This window comes from Tachyglossus aculeatus, chromosome 23, assembly GCF_015852505.1.
Source record: "Tachyglossus aculeatus isolate mTacAcu1 chromosome 23, mTacAcu1.pri, whole genome shotgun sequence".
Taxonomy (NCBI): Eukaryota; Metazoa; Chordata; class Mammalia; order Monotremata; family Tachyglossidae; genus Tachyglossus; species Tachyglossus aculeatus.
In genome coordinates, this window is record NC_052088.1 from 2091967 (window position 1) to 2109635 (window position 17669).

The 17669-nt window shown below is 43.9% G+C and overlaps 1 protein-coding gene across 1 annotated transcript in view; it reads left to right on the plus strand.

The window, feature by feature from the left end:
* SIPA1L1 (signal induced proliferation associated 1 like 1) overlaps window positions 1-17669 on the plus strand; it is a 421260-nt gene that overhangs the window by 41701 nt on the left and 361890 nt on the right. The window contains 1 exon segment of the mRNA XM_038765485.1: window positions 2667-2744. The gene's annotated coding sequence lies outside the window, so the exon portion shown is untranslated.

Here is a 17669-nt window from a genome sequence, read left to right on the forward strand (position 1 = left end):
CAGGGCCTGTCCCACATGGGACTCACAATCTTAATCCCCATTTTACAGATGAGGTCCCTGAGGTCCAGAGAAGGGAAATGACTTGCCCAAGGTCATACAGCAGGCGAGTGGTGGGATTAGAACCCAGGTCCTTCTGACTCCCAGGCCCACACCCTATCCACTAATAATAGTAATAATAATGTTGGTATTTGTTAAGTGCTTACTATGTGCCAACCACTGTTCTAAGCACTGGGGTAGGTACAAGGTGATCAGGTTGTCCCCCGTGGGGCTCACAGTCTTCACCCCCATTTTACAGATGAGGGAACTGAGGCCCAGAGAAGTTAAGTGACTTGCCCAAGGTCACACAGCTGACAAGTGGCAGAGCCGGGATTAGAATCCACGACCTCTGGCTCCCCAGCCTGGGCTCTTTCCACTGAGCCACACTGCTCCTTCAGAAGTCAGTGGTAGTTAACAGTTCCCCGATGGTTTAGTCATCATTTCTCTCTGATTTAACCATGGCTCGTTGTGGGCAGGGAATGTGTCTACCACTGTTGTACTGTGCTCTCCAAAGTGCTTAGTACAGTGCTCTGCACACAGTAAATGCTCAATCAATACCATTTATCCATTTAACCTTCAGAGCTCCTATTTGCTTTGGAAGGCTTTGACCAGTCACTTTATAATAAACACTTACCCAATTTAGATTTATGTCAAATAATCTAAGGAGAAGCACTGTGGCCTGGTAGAAAGGGCATGGGTCTGGGAGTCAGGGGACCTGGGTTCTAGCACCGATCTACCCCTTGTGTGGCCATGGGCAAGTCACCTAACTTCTCCACACCTCATTTTCCTCATCTGTGAAATGGGGATTCAATTCCCGTTCTCCCTCCTACTTAGACTGGGGGTCCCATGGGGGATTGGCACAGGCCTGGGAATCAGAAGGTCATGGGTTCTAATCCCAGCTCCACCACACTTGTCTGCTGTGAGAACTTGGGCAAGTCACTTCACTTTTCTGGGCCTCAGTTACCTCATCTGTAAAATGGGGATGAAGACTGTGAGCCCCACGGGGGACAATCTGACTAGCTGGTATCTACCCCAGTGCGTAGAACAGTGCTTGGCACATAGTAAGTGCTTAACAAGTACCATTATTCTTATTATTGGGGTTGTGTCCAGACTGATGATTTTATTCATTTATTTATTCGTGTATATTAATGTCTGTCTCCTCCTCTAGACTGTGAACTTGCCATGGGCAGGGAATGCATCTTTTATTGTTATATTGTACTCTCCCAAGCGCTTAGTATAGTGCTTTGCACGCCATAAGCGCTCAATAAATACAGTTGAATGAATGAATAATGCTCTTGTCTGTACCCCAGCATTTAATACAGTAAGTTCTTGGCTCATAGTAAGTGCTTAACAAATGATATCATTATTTATTTCTATTAATGTCCGTCTCCTCCTCTAGACTGTAAGCTTGTTGTGGGTAGGGAATGTCTGTTTATTGTCATATTGTACTCTCCCAAGTGCTTAGTTCAGTACTCTGCACACAGTAAGCACTCAATGAACAGCATTGAATGAACGGATATTATTTTTATTAGTTTTGCTTTACTAATAACTTAGCTTTTTTCTAATGGCATTTGTTAAGTGCTTAGTATGTGACAGGCACATGGTACTGCAGTATTACTAAGTTACTTCCCCTCTCAGGGTGGCACCTGGAGAGTTTCCAGTACTGTACCAGTCTCAACTACGGGAGGGAGAGTCAAGCAGGCCTACCCATTCCATTCCTAGCTTGGGCAGTGGCTAGGGGGTGGCAGGCCATCTGCTACAAGTCAAAACTCACCTGTGCTGGGCAACAGCGACATGGGCGAGAGTCAAGGGTGGAGACTCAGGTTTACTGTGCGGAAGGTGGCAGTGGTAAACCACTTCCGTATTTTTACCAAGAATACTTTAAGGATCCACTACCAGAAGGATTGCAGATGGAAGTGGGGCGTTCTGGGGGAGATGTGTCCTTGCGTCGCTATGGGTCGGACAAGACTCAACAGTGTAAGACAAGCAAGACTAAGTTCCTCTCTGTTACTATGTGACCATATTACTAAGCAGTGGGATGCAGTCCATGTCCCACATGGGGCTCACAGTCTCTGACCCCGCTTCTAGACTGTGAGCCTGTTGTTGGGTAGGGATTGTCTCTATTTGTTGCCGAATTGTACTTTCCAAGCTCTTAGTGCTCTGCACACGGTAAGCGCTCAATAAATGAGATTGAATGAATGCATGAATGAATGATCCCCATTGGATAGCTGCGGTAACTGAGGCACAGGGAAGTGACTTCCCTGAGGTCACACAGCAGAGGAGTGGCAGAAGCAGGAGTAGAACCTGAGATCTTCTGACCCCCCAGTCCCGGGCTATCTCTGCCTAGCAGTGGAGGTATCCAGCCAGCTGGTACGGTGGAGTTTGAGCCTGAGTGGTGTGAAACTACATCAGCCTCTTGGCCGGTTTCACAGTGCGAGAGGGAGAGAAAACTACCCACGGACGTGTTCGTGTTGGATTTGAGTTACAAAGAACAGGTTTTTTTTTTTTCTCCCATGAAACACTTGGCTTCCGAAAGTGCCTTGGAAACTTAATCTCCTTTCAGAGTGCAGTTTCTAGCTCAACATGCAATGGCTTCGAATGAAATGAATTTTTTCTTTTCCTCTCCATAGATGAAATGCTTTGGGACAACTCATAGCACCAACTCAGAGGGGACCGCCAAAGCGGAATTAGCCCAGGTCTATTTTCAGGTAAGACTCTCTTCTCTCTCGGTTCTCACCGGGGCCTACAGCTTCCTTAGCTGGAGAACACAGCTTGTGGTTTTCTGGTACCAGCCTAGTACAGTGAGTGTGTTTACTGTAGGTGGCAAATTAGACTCCATAAACAGGTTTGCACCTGTACAGGATTAGGTAATTGTGTCACAAGGGGCTGACTACAGAGGAGAAGAAAACTGGAGAGAAATCTTCCTGATGAAGCAACCATCTTTTGAGGCCAAACGATTTAGTTAAAAAAAGAAAATACCTCATAAAATGTTGTAGTGATAATAATAATAATGTTGGAGTTTGTTAAGCGTTTACTGTGTGCCAAGCACTGTTCTAAGCGCTGGGGTAGATATAAGGTAATCAGGTTGTCCCACGTGGGGCTCACAGTCTTCATCCCCATTTTACAGATGAGGGAACTGAGGCACAGAGAAGTTAAGTCACTTGCCCAAGGACACACAACTGACAAGTGGCAGGTCTAGGATTAGAACCCATGACCTCTGATTCCTAATCCTGGGCTATTTCCACTAAGCCACGCTACTTCTCCCCAAAGCTTACTTTCTCCCCCGCTGCCCTTCACCGTCCTGCCCTCACCTTTGAGGTTCATTAATTAGTCAATTTTTTTTTAATGGTATTTGTTAAGCGCTCTATATGTGTCAAACACTGGGATGGATACAAGTTGATTAGGTTGGACACAGCCCCTCTCCCGCATGGGGTTAAGTAGTCAATTAATAATAATGGTGTTTGTTAAGTGTTTACTGTGTGCCAAGCACTGTTCTAAGTGATGGGGTAGAAAACAGTGCATGGCACATAGTAAGCGCTTACCAAATACCATAGTAATAATACAGTTTATCAGGTTGTCCCACGTGGGGCTCACCGTCTTAATACCCATTTTCCAGATGAGGTTACTTACTTCCCAAGTGCTTAGTACAGTGCTCTGCACACAGTAAGCGCTCAATAAATACGATTGATTGATTGATTGAAGTGACTTGCCCAGAGTAACACAGCTGACAAGTGGCGGAACTGGGATTAGAACCCATGACCTCTGACTCCCACGCCCGGGCTCTTGTCGCTAAGCCACGCTGCTTCCCCTGCTTCATTGAGCACCTACCGATTACATTATATCAAGCTAAGGATATGTTCTCCTGACCTCCACAATTTTACCACTAATAGGCAAACAGGACCATGTTGGAATTCTGAGACCAAAGCAAGTTTGTGAAGGAAGCTTTTTTTGCAAAAGTCCAATAAAAGCAGGTACCAAGGAGTGTCCGAATGGGGTGAAAGACCAAGTATTTTGGATTTAATTGGGAGTCCTATCTTGTGAGCCGGGGGACGGGGGGAACAAATCATGCTGTGTAGGAAGAACTGTATGTACTTATTGAGTGCTTACTCTGTTCAGAACACTATACTAAGCGCTTGGGAAAGTACAACACAACAGAATTGTCAGACACGTTCCCTGACCACAACCAGCTTGTAGTGTCTAGTGGCTAATTCTATACTCTAAACTTGTTGTGGGCAGGGAATTTGTCTGTTTATTATTGTGTTGAACTTTCCCAAGCACTTAGTACAGTGCTCTGCACACAGTACGTGCTCAGTAAGTACCACCAAGTGAATAAAGTACCTGTCTTGCCCCTCAGCAGATTTCAAATTGATCATGAGATAAGGCCCCTGAATATAGCTGCAATTTCTCAATATATTTAAATTTCTCTGCTGAAAGCATTAAATCAACCTAGCCTCACATCTGGGAAATTTTTTTTTCTTTTGTTTGTGTTTTGGGAGGTGGTGGTATAACAGAGCCTCTCCCAGCTCCTCAAGATTTACAGCACCAAAGAGTAAACAGTCCTGTTACTAGGACTACTGCTTAATGTGGGTTTAAATTGCTTTGTTATCTAGTAGTCCTGCCTGCAAATTTCACTAAAAGGTAAGGAAGTAGCAAGGGATGGATGTTTTGTAAAGTTTATTATCTTCATTAGTGTTCTCCATACAAGGTGGGAACAGTCTACTAAGAAAAGGCTTCTGTATACAAATCTTTGATCAGGCTTTATAAATTTAAAACCTAATATTTATTTTTTACAATCACTTCTCGTTTCCCTTTTAAAGAAAATTGGCTGGGTCAAGGGAGTAGCTTTCAGTTAAGTTGGAGAAGCAAGTAGCCTAGCGGGAAAACGCACAGGCTTGGGAGTCAGAGGTCGTGGGTTCCAATTCTGGCTCTGCCACCTGTCTGTTGTGTGACCTTGGGTAGGTCATTTCACTGCTCTTTGCCCCAGTTCCCACATCTGTAAAATGGAGATGAAGATGGTGAGCCTCATATCCAACAGGGACCGTGCCCAACCCAATTTGCTTGTGTGCACCCCAGTGCTAAGTACAGTTCCTTGCACATAGTGCTTAACAAATACCATCATTATTATTATTGTTATTATTATTGAGTTTTCCCATAAGGCAATGAAGCTATCCACCCTTGTAACCTTCTCTTTTTGGAGAGAATGCAGCATTTACATTCTGCACTTCTCCTGGGTTCTTCACTGGCCCAGCCCTAAATCAGTCAACCAATCAATCGGTGGTATTTATTGAGCATCTATTATGCGGGGCACACTGTACTCTTGGAAGAGTATGATACAGAAGAATCAACAAGCACGCTCCCTGTTCAAAGGGAGCTTACAGTCAAGAGGGGGAGATAGACAGTAATGTGAATTCTTCATTTATAATGTAGAATTTAAAGGTAAAGTATATAAGTCCTGGGGGATCTATACCTAAAGCAGAGTAAGGCCCTGAACAACTCCCTTAAAGCCTGAATTTTCTCTGTCGTGACTGCCCACAACGAGCTTGTGGTTTCTCGTGGCCTTTAATGCTTTCGAAGGTTTCCTTTTAGTGTATAACTTGACAATACCCATCTTGTGAATCTGTTGAGGAGATGGTTTCTATCTCGTGTACATTCCCTATCCCTGACCAATCCCCTTTAGACCATAAGCCCGTTGTGGGCAGGGAATATGTCCATTTATCGTTGTGTTGTCCTCTCCTCAGCGCTTAGTACAGTGCTTTGCACACAGTACGTGCTCAATAAATGCGATTGAATGAATGAATGAGTAAATATCCCTCTTCCCTACTCTACAACGGTTGTACTCAGTGTTGTACTTTCCCACACATTAGTACAATGCTCTGCACACAGCAAGTGCTCAGTAAGTACCACTGAATGGATGAAGTATCTGTCTTGCCCTTTGTCAGATTTCAAACTGACAAAGATTTCTACTCTACAAGATGTCGCTTTGAAACTGTTGTCAGCCTGCCCATTATGGGAGGTGGAAATGTGCAGTGTTAATTGTGAGACAGTAAGAGGCAGAATATCAGTCAGTCAATCGGTGGCATTTATTAAATGCTGACTGTGTGCAGAGCACTGTACTAAGCACTTAGGAGAGTACTGACATCAATAAAAATAAATAATTGAAGGGTATGTGCATAAGTGCTTTGGGGATGATTCTGGGGGGGTGAATCAAGGGAGCTAATCAGGGTGACCAGAAGGGAGTGGGAGAAGAAGAAAGAAGGGCTTAGTTAGGGAAGGCTTCTCAGAGGAAATGTGCCTTCAATAATGCTTTGAAGAGAGGGAGAGTAATTGTCTGTTGGATATGAGGAAGGAGGGTATTCCAGGCCGGAGGTAGGAGGCCGATAGAGAGATAGACGACATCGCGGTACAGTGAGGAGTTGGCATTAGGGGAGCGACGTGTGTGGGCTGGGTCGGAGTAGAAATTCATCGAGGTGAGATGGAAGGGGGCGAGGCGATTCACTGCTTTAAAGCTGCTGATCAGGAGTTTCCGTTGGTGTTTTGGGCTGTTCCCGTGTGAAAGAACACAGAATGTCCTGTATGAGGACACAGAGTAGTCTCACTAAGGCCAAAGTGAGATTCAGGCCCGCATCTTGTCTTGCTTAGACCCAAACTGGATTCAGCTGTTGTGATTCTGGAGCTATGCTTCGATGACCTGGGCATGATCCGAAACCAATTGTTGGCACTTCTCTTCAGAATCGGTGGTCCAGATTTCACCTTGGGTCTTCACCTTGAGCATGACCGTTCTCCTCCAGCTAATCAGGTGGTGATTTTAATGGCTCCTGGAGTCCCTTTATCAATTCAGTTAGATTTAATAATCAGTCAGTAAGTGCTCAATAGATACGATTGAATGAATGAGTGGTATTTATTGAGCCCTTACTAAGTGCAGAGCAATGGACTGAGTGCCTGGCAGAGTCCAATACAGCAGAATTAGCAGACGCATTCCCTGTCCATAACAAGCCTATGGTCTAGAGGGGAAGACAGATGTTAATAGTAATAAATAATTGACAGTATAAGTGGCATGGGGCTGGGGCTGATATCAGATGTCACAGATTGAAGAGCAAAAGACGTCACAGGCGGGAGAGCGAGCCAAGGAAAAGAGGGCTTAATTGGGGAAGGCCTCTTGGAGGAGATCTGACTTTAGTAATGCTGTTTTGTTACAAAGATCCATTCATTAACTAGTGCTATTTTTAGTAGCCTAGTTCCTGTTGATCTGCTAGACTTTAATTTCAGTTTTTTTGTTTTGTTTGTTGGTTTTTTATGGTATTTGTTAGGTGCTTACTATGTGCCAGGCATTGTACTAAGCACTGGGGTGGATACGAACAAATCAGGTTGGACACAGTCCCTGTCCCAAGTGGGGCTCACTGTCTCAATCCCCATTTTACAGATGGGGGAACTGAGGCCCAGATAAGTGAAGTGACTTGCCCAAGGTTACACAGCAGACTAGTGGCAGAGCCAGGATTAGAACCCAGGTCTTTCTGACTCCCAGGCCCGCACTCTATCCACTAGACCACGTTGCCTGTTGTGAACAGGGAAGAAGTCTCTCAACTTGGTTGTATTACGCTCTGCCAAGCACTCAATACAGTGCTTCGCACAGAGTAAACACTCAGGAAATGCAATCAGTTGTTTAAATCAGCCACCAAGAGTGTCCTCAGTAAGGTTTTCACTACTCTGAGTTGTTAGATTACTGTTTATTTCCAGTATTCCTCATTTACACTTTAGCCGAATAAGCCTTGCCCTTCACTTTCCTTGAAATAGGATTATTTAAAGTTCAAGGAAGCGAAGTCTTTGCCACCCAGTTTGGTGGGAATGCTAGAAATGATCATCTTCAACCTGCAGAGTTTTCTGACTGTCGCGAACATTCCGTGTACTTTTTTTTTTTCCACCCCTCTGACTACGTCCGAGTGTCTGAACTGGGATTAGTTTGAGGTTTTGTATCTGTTCTTCATTTTTAGCCTAACAAGTTCATTCAAGCATGGTTGAACCGAGGATAAGTGATACCGTGATGGTTTGGCAGAATTTCTTCCTAAATGCTCGGCATCAAACCCAGGTCGGCTTGAGGCAAACACAGTGCACAATTGCAAAATCATGGATTATGCGCTTTACAAACCCAGGGGTAATTACATGGTTTACGTATAAGTCATCTTCGTTTGAGGGTCCGGGAGAGAGTCTAATTTTAAAATCTACCTGTGCAATCACCTACCGAGCATCTGATTGGAGAGCGCTAATTACATCTGGACTCTGTCTTGAGTGTTTGTGAGAATACTGAGTCATGAATGTGTTCTCCAGATTGCCAGAAGAACTAACCCCTAATTTTGTAGGGGGAGGATTATAATTTGACAAGATATTCAGGTACACATTGTACTTTTGTATTAGGCAATTTTCTTAAAAAGAAACCTTCAGAACTGTTTCTGAGTTTTGATTTCTTTTTTTTCGTCATCTTCTGACCACTGGGAACTCTTGCCCCAAGTAAAGATTCCACCAGAACTAATGCTCTTTAAACTACAGAACCAGGTAAAACAAATATTTAGGTCAGTTCCTCTGAAATTAATTGAGAATATTCATTCACTCATTCAATCGTATTTGTTGAGTGCTAACTGTGTGCAGAGCACTGTACTATGCACTTGGAAAGTACAATTCAGCAACAAAAAGAGACAATCCCTGCTTCCAATGGGCTCACAGTCTAGCATCAATAGTAACAATATAAATAAATAGAATTATAAATGTATGCACCTCATTAATTATAAATTATAAATATGAACATAAATACGCAAGTGCCGTGGGCAGGGAGAGAGGTAGAGCAAAGGGAGCGAGTCTGGGCGATGGGGAGGGGAGGGGAAGCAGAGGAAAACCACAAGAAGGTAATAATGCTGAATTGAATCTGAAGTTTATTTCATAGGAATTGGTATATTCATCAGGTAGTTTGGCGTTTCTGTGCTGCAAATTGTTACAGTTTTGTAGTTGAGTCGGTTGTTTTTTGGGTTTTTTAAAGTGTTTGTGGAGCAGAGAAACTAAAACCTGAGTAGGTGGGTTTTCGTGTGCTTAATTGGCTGGGAAGCAAGTCATTTTTGGATGTGTTTTGCCTTGCTGGATAATGTAGTGTCCAGCACTTTCTGCCGAACGAAAAAAACTGGCATCATTTGATATGGAAAACCGCACTGCAATTGCCTGACCTGTTTACAAGCGAAATGTGTTTAATTTGCTCCCAAACATCGGTATTGCAGTAGGTCGCTTAGGTGTGGAGTGTTTGTATCAGAATGTGCCAAGTCATTAGACTGGCTTTATCGGAGGAGTTGTTGGCAGTTATAAATGAAATGCTTTCAAGAGTTTTCTCCAACATTGTCTTGAAGGGGGACGGCCGAGGTTTAGTTCAATATCCTGTTGGGGACTAATGATGATAACAGTAATGATGGTATTTGTTTAGCACTTTGTCTCGTCTTATGCCGTCGAGTTGTCTCCGACCCATAGCGACACCACGGACGCATCTGTCCAGAACACCCCGCTCTCCATCTGCAGTCGTACCAGTAGCGTATCCATTCAGTTTACGGTGGTCAAAATCCAGAAGTGGTTTACCATTGCCGCCTTCCACGCAGTAAACTCGAGTCTCTTGCCTCAACTCTTTCCCATGCCGCTGCTGCCCAGCACGGGTGACTTTTGACTTTTAGCAGATTGCCTTCCACTCACCAGCCACTGGCCAAGCAAGGAATAGAATGGGTAGGCCTCTGCTTGACTCTCCTTCTCACACCTTCCGCTCCTGTGCCACTATCCTCCTCACTGTGCCTCGTTCTTGCCTGTCCCGCTGTTGACCCTCGGTCCACGTCCTCCTCCTGGCCTGGAATGCCCTCCCTCCACACATCCGCCAAACTAGCTCTCTTCCTCCCTTCAAAGCCCTCCTGAGAGCTCACCTCCTCCAGGAGGCCTTCCCAGACAGCCCCCTTTTTCTTCTCCCCCTCCCCATCCCCCCTGCCCTACCTCTTTCCCCTCCCCACAGCACCTGTATATATGTTTGTACAGATTTATTACTCTATTTTACTTGTACATATTTGCTACTCTATTTATTTTGTCAGTGCTGTGCATCTAGCTTTACTTCTATTTATTTTGATGACTTGACACCTGACCACATGTTTTGTTGTCTGTCTCCCCGCTTCTAGACTGTGAGCCCATTGTTGGGTAGGGACCTTCTCTATATGTTGCCAACTTGTACTTCCCAAGTGCTTAGTACAGTGCTCTGCACACAGTAAGCACTCAATAAATACGATTGAATGAATGGTAGAGGACTGGAAACTCTCCAGGTGCTGCCCTGAAAGGGAAGTTTAGCGCTTACTAGGTGCCAAAAACTGTTCTAAGCACTGGCGTCGTTACAAAGTTATCAGGTTGGATGCAGTCCCTGTCCCAAGTGGGGCTCACAGTTTTAATCCCCATTTTACAACTGTGGTAACTGAGGCCTAGAGAAGAGAAGTGACTTGCCCAAGGTCACCCAGCAGACAAGTGGTGGAGCCGGAATTAGAAACCAGGTCTTCTGGCTCCCTGGCCCAGGCTCTATCCACTATGCCATGCTGCTTCTGGGTATTTATAATTATGATACTGATCGTTATAATTGATATTTTAATGCAAGAAATTCACAGCTGTTCTACATATGTGAAGATGAGGCTCAACTGGTTCACGGGAGCCAGGGTGGTCAAGGAGAAGCAGTGTGGCCCTACTGGAAAAAGCCCGGGCCTGGGACTCAGAGCGACCTGGGATCTAACACCGGCTCCGTCAATCGCTGGCTGTGTGACCTTGGGCCAGTCATTTCACTTCTAGACTGTGAGCCCACTGTTGGGTAGGGACTGTCTCTATATGTTGCCAACTTGTACATCCCAAGCACTTAGTACAGTGCTCTGCACACAGTAAGCGCTCAATAAATACGATTGATTGATTGATTTCACTTCTCTGGGCCGCAGTTTCCTCCACTGTAAAACAGGAATAACTGTTATCCCTTCTACTTAGATTTTGAGCCCCACGTGGGACAGGGACTTTGTCCCACCTAATTTAATGGGTGCCAACCCCAGCGCTTAAAACAGTGCTTGACACATAGATAGTGCATAACAAATACCATAAAAAAAAAAAAGAAAAAAATCTAGGGGCAATTTACAGTCTGTCCACACACAAAGCTTGTCCTTTGTGGGAGTGATTCATTTGCCTTTTGTAACATCTGTTATGAGTTTCTAATAAGGTTTTTGGAGTCCCATTCTTGCCAGGGAAAGAAACCCCCTCTCCTAATAATAATAATAATAATTATAGTGGCATTTGTTACACGCGTTCTATGTGCCAGGCACTGTTCTAAGCTCTGGGTGGATACAAGCGAATCCTGTTGGACACAGTTCCGGTCCCACATGGGGCTCACAAGTCTTATTCACCATTTTATAGATGAGGGAACTGAGACCCAGAGAAGTGACATGCCCAAGGTCACAACAGCAGACAAGTGGTGGAGCTGGGATTAGAACCCAGGTCCTTCTGACTCCCAGGCCCTGACTCCAGCCGCTTGTCAGAACAGTCTGTTGCTCTGGTGGTTGACTGTACTGTCTCCCAACTATTGTACGCTGCAGGAGATTTTCTCAAAATATTTATTCATTCATTCATTCATTCAATCATATTTATTGAGCGCTTACTGTGTGCAGAGCACTGTACTAAGTGCTTGGGAAGTACAAGTTGGCAACATATAGAGATGGTCCCTACCCAACAGTGGGCTCACAGTCTAGAAGGGGGAGACAGACAACAAAACAAAACATATTAACAAAATAAAATAAATAGAATAAATATGTACAAATAAAATAGAGTAATAAATATGTACAAACATATATACATATATACAGGTCATCAGGTTGTCCCCCAGGGGGCTCACAGTCTTCATCCCCATTTTAAAAATAATAGTAATGATGGCATTTGTTAAGCACTTACTATGTGCAAAGCACTGTTCTAAGCGCTGGGGAGGTTACAAGGTCATCAGGTTGTCCCCCGGGGGGCTTACAGTCTTCAACCCCATTTTAATAATAATAATAATGATGGCATTTGTTAAGTGCTTACTATGTGCAAAGCACTGTTCTAAGCGCTGGGAAGGTTACATGGTCATCAGGTTGCCCCACGGGGGCTCCCAGTCTTAATCCCCATTTTAATAATAATAATAATAATAATGATGGCATTTGTTAAGCGCTTACTATGTGCAAAACACTGTTCTAAGCGCTGGGGAGATTACATGGTCATCAGGTTGTCCCATGGGGGCTCACAGTCTTAATCCCCATTTTAATAATAATAATAATAATAATAATAATGATGGCATTTGTTAAGCGCTTACTATGTGCAAAGCACTGTTCTAAGCGCTGGGGAGGTTACAAGGTCATCAGGTTGTCCCCCGGGGGACTCACAGTCTTCAACCCCATTTTAATAATAATAATACTAATGATGGTATTTGTTAAGCGCTTACTATGTGCAAAGCACTGTTCTAAGCGCTGGGGAGGTTACAAGGTCATCAGATTGTCCCCTGGGTGGCTCACAGTCTTCATCCCCATTTTAATAATAATAATAATGATGGCATTTGTTAAGCGCTTACTATGGGCAAAGTACTGTTCTAAACACTGGGGAGGTTACAAGGTGATCAGGTTGTCCCACGGGGGGCTCACAGTCTTAATCCCCATTTTACAGATGAGGGAACTGAGGCCCAGAGAAGTGAAGTGACTTGCCCAAAGTCACACAGCTGACAATTGGCAGAGCTGGGATTTGAACCCGGATTTATAAAACTATGCTCTGCCTCCCTGCTTGTATCTCGGTCACTTCAGCGCGCTCTTTGCTGATCCTCTAGTGTGTAAGTTCAGTGTGGGCAGGGAATGTGGCGATTATCTTCTCATATTGTACTCTTTCAAGCGCTTAGTACAGTGCTCTGCACACAATAAGTGCTCAATAAATATGGTTGATTGATCAACACCCTTTACATATTCAGCCCAAAGAGCCGGGTTGTTGGGAGCATTAATTACCTCCATTTTTTTTTTTTATGGCATTTGTTAAGCCAGGCTCTGTTGTAAGCACTGGGGTAGATACAAACTAATTAGGCTGGACACAGTCCCTGTCCAAGATGGGGCTAATGGCCTTAATTCCCATTTTATAGGCTGAGGGAACTGAGGTACAGAGAAATTTAGTGATTTTCCCATTGTCGCAGAGCAGATAAGGGGCGAAGCCAGGATTAGAACGCATGACCTTCTGACTCCCAGGCCTGTGTTCTATCCACTAGGCCTAGCCGCTACTCGATGTTCATTCAATCATATTTATTGAGTACTTGTGGCGGAGCAGATAGAGCAGGGTCATGGGTTCTGATCCCTGTTCTGCCACTTGTCTGCTGTGTGACCCTGGACAAGCCACTTAACTTCTTTGTGCCTCAGTGACCTCATCTGTAAAATGGGGATTAAAACTGTGAACTCCACGTGGGACAACCTGATGACCTTGTATCTACCCCAGTGCTTAGAACAGTGCTTGGCACATAGTAAGGGTTTAACTGATACCAAAATGGACCCACTTTTGGTGGTCCCGATCGCCCATTTGATGTTGAGGGTGGCTTGTGGATACTGCTGAGAAAATGGCCAGAGTAAGATGGATTGTGAGCCCGTTGTTGGGTAGAGATTGTCTCCAACTGTTGCTGAATTGTACTTTCCAAGCACTTAGTACAGTGCTCTGCACATAGTAAGTGCTCAATAAAGACAATTGAATGAATGAATGAATGATTGTTCGTCGGTGGCCAATTCATTCATTCAATCTTCTTTATTGAGCACTTACTGTGTGCAGAGCACTGTACTAAGCACTTGGGAAGTACGAGTTGTCAACATATAGACGATCCCTACCCAACAACAGGCCAATCTGGGTCTTGCAGCCATTATCATCCCACCCAAATGTGCATGGCCTAGTGGATAGAGCACAGAGCTGGGAGACCAGACTTGGATTCTAATCCCACTGCTTTTCTGTCTAGTGCCCTTGGGCTAGTTACCATTTCCACCACTTGTCTTCTGGGTGACCTTGGGCCAGTCATTTCCCTTCTCCAGGCCTCAATTACCTCATTTAGAAAATGGGGATTGAGACCATGAGCCTCCAATGTGGGATGGAGACTGTGTCCAGCCCCATTTGCTTGTCTCCACCCCAGCGCTTAGTACAGTTCCTGGCACATAGTAAGTGCTCAACAAATACCCGAATTATTATTATTTAAATAGTTTTATTCAGCCCTACTGGCTTGTGCCTGTCCCTCTTCACCTCATCGTGCAGCAGAGAAGATTGGCTAGAATTATCGTCAGGCAGACAGTGTGAGCTCATCTCTAGACTGTGAGCTCGTTGTGGGCAGGGAATGTGTCCATTTATTGTTATATTGTGCTCTTCCAAGCACTTAGTACAGTGCTCTGCACACAGTAAGCACTAAATAAAGATGACTGAATGAGTAGGAAGCTTCATACCCCATATCGTCCACACTTTCTCAGTCTTCTAAAGTATCTCCTGATGTCCGGATACTGTCTCATATCTTTCCTTACCTGTCCATCCTTTGGTTAATGCATTTTGGAGTCAGCATTCGTCTTGATGTTTTTGATGAAATCATTGGCTGTGAATTCATTCAATCATGCGTATTGAGCGCTTACTCTGTGCAGAGCACTGTACTAAGCACTTGGGAGAGAACAGTGTAACTGTAAACACATTCCCTGAATGACTTCATTCAATCAATCATATTTATCGAGCACTTACTGCGTGCGAAGCACTGTACTGAGTCCTTGGGAGAGGACAACGGAACAAAAAACAGTCACATTCTTTGCCCGTGATGAGCTCAAAGTTTGCGCAGGCTTCTGCAAAACCTTAGATTCCTTCAGATATTTTGCCATTTCATAGAATGAAGCCGATGCTGTAATATAATTCCTAATCATTTGATCAATCGCTTTTATTTATTTAGCACTTTCCATGCACAGAGCACTGTACTAAATGCTTGGGAGAGTACAATACAACAGAGTTGGTAGAAACGTTACTTGCCAACGAGCTTACCGCCTAGAAGGAATATCCACGTATCTTCTTGTGTCTCTCCTCTAAACCTTAAGCTTGTCTTGGGCGGGGAACGTGGCACCTCACTCTGTTGCACTGTACTCTCCCAAGTGTTTAGTACAGTGCTCTGCACATAGTAAGCACTCAATGGATGGTTTGATTGAATGTATGTGTGTGCTTCCAGAACAGGCAATAGACGCAGAAGCAGTTCGATGACCTTTTAATGATACTTGGGGCCTGTTGAAGGTGGAAGAATAGTCAGTGTATTATGTCATTAGCTTTCTAGTTCCTTGTCCTATCCACAAGCATGTTAGCATGGGATCGGTGATTGAACAGGATGAAACTTACTACAAGGACCCCCTTTATTCCCGTGGTGAAGGGAAAACAGTTGGACAGACCTTTTTCAATTCCGACTCAAGAAAGATCATATCTGATGTCTTGCATATTAATCTTAAACTCATCAACTGTTGTTGCTCCCCTAACCCTTAGAGACCAGAGTGTAAATTTAGTGATAGGTGGTAGCTTTTTGGCACAAGGAAGTAGTGGGATTAAAGAAACAGCATGGGGCAAATGGGTGAAAACCTTAGAGAGCTATAAAAAATTAATACCTTGAGAGTCTCTTTGAAGTTCTTCCCCATTTCTTTGCATCGAAAATAACTGCCATATACCTGCAACTGAGAAAGAATAAAGATCACGTGCAGTCGTAGGTTTCCACCTGTTTCCAATGTAGTGTCCCTACCTCTCAATGTTGCAGTAAACAAGATTCAGAATGAAAAAAATGATTATGTCTTTGGGGATGAACACAACAGTCAGCGACGGATTTATTCAAAAAAATACTCAAACAAAATGCTTATTTTGAGAAATCGGTAATGAGTAGGGGCTTTCAAGTGTCGTCTTGCTGAGCTGACTTTTAAAAATGTACACATTGTCTAATAAATTAAGGTTTTCCTGGATATTAGTGTTTTGTCCATTGTTGCTTGTGGAAATTCATTGCAGAAATGAAACTCAGGTTGTGATGAAAGCTTTCTGGAGTAGAATGGCTCATTCTAGAAAACTAGCTTTGGGCCTGTTTAATTATCTTAGAAAAATGACTTTTCCTTCATCTAGCCTTCATATCCTGGAATGATGATAATTTGGGGTTTCAAGTTCTTGTTGAAAAATACTTCAATTTTGTTGGCTTGGGACTAGAGTATTAAGGAGTAGCACAGCCTAATGGCTAGACCCAGGTCTAGGAATCAGAAGAATCTGGGTACTTATCATGGCTCTGCCACTTGACTGCTGTGTGACCTTGGGCAAGTCATTTCTCTTCTCTGGGCCTCATTCGCCTCATTGGTAAAATGGGGGTTCATTCATTCATTCAATCGTATTTATTGAGCGCTTACTATGTGCAGAGCACTGTACTAAGCGCTTGGGAGGTATAAATTGGCAATATATAGAGACAGTCCCTACCCAACAGTGGGCTCACAGTCTAGAAGGGGGAGACGGACAACAAAGCAAAACATATAAATCAATCAATCATATTTATTGAACACTTACTGTGTGCAGAGCACTGTACTAAGCGCTTAAATAAAATAATAAAATATATAATTAAATACATAAAGTAAAATATAAAATAAGTAGAATAAATACGTACAAGTAAAATAAATAAATAGAGTAATAAAACTCATGACCTTTGACTCCAAAGCCCGGGCTCTTCCCACTGCTTCTCCAGAGCGCCTCGAAAGCAAATAGGCCTCGGCCTCCTCAGGGCGCGAGACTGGGAACCCCTGGGGACAGGGACCGTGTCCAACCTGCTTACCTTCTATCTTGTATATACTCCAGTGCCTACAACAGTGCCTGAGACATAGTAAGCACTTAAATACCATGTAAAAAAAATTAAGGACACCACTCATTTGGATCCTAACTCATCATTTTGGGGATGAGCTCAGCTATTTGAAAGAAATGCAAGATTTAGAATTTTATAGGAGAGTTTAACTAAGCAGTCTCCAAAGAATAAAACAGACCTTTTGAAGGTGTTTTTTTCTTCATGGAGAATTGCAAAAATTATATATTGCTAATCAGCAGTTCTGGACAAAATATGCGGTATTCAGCAAAAGGTTAGATTATTTTGATGAGTTTTTGAGAAGGTCTTTTTCTTTAGGTGTGAAGTAGCTAGGCCACGTGAGAGAGTTTCCCCTCCAGACTGTAAACTCATTTTGGGCAGAGTAGGTGGATTGTACTCTCCCAAGCGCCTAGTACAGAGCTCTGCAAACAGTAAGCACTCAATAATGCCACTGATTGATCGATAGACTGTGGACAGGGATCATGTCTACCAACTGTTAAATTGTACTCTCCCAAGTGCCTAGTACAGTGCCCTGCACACTGTAAGTGCTCCAGAAGTAGCATGAACTGACCGAGAACTAAGTACCTAGTACAGTGCTCTGCACACAGTAAGCGCTCAATGCCACTGATTGATCTATAGACTGTGGGCAGGGATTATGTTTACCAATTCCATTAAGTTGTGCTCCCCCAAGCGCCTAGTACAGTGCTCTGCACACTGTAAGCATTCAAGAAGTACCATG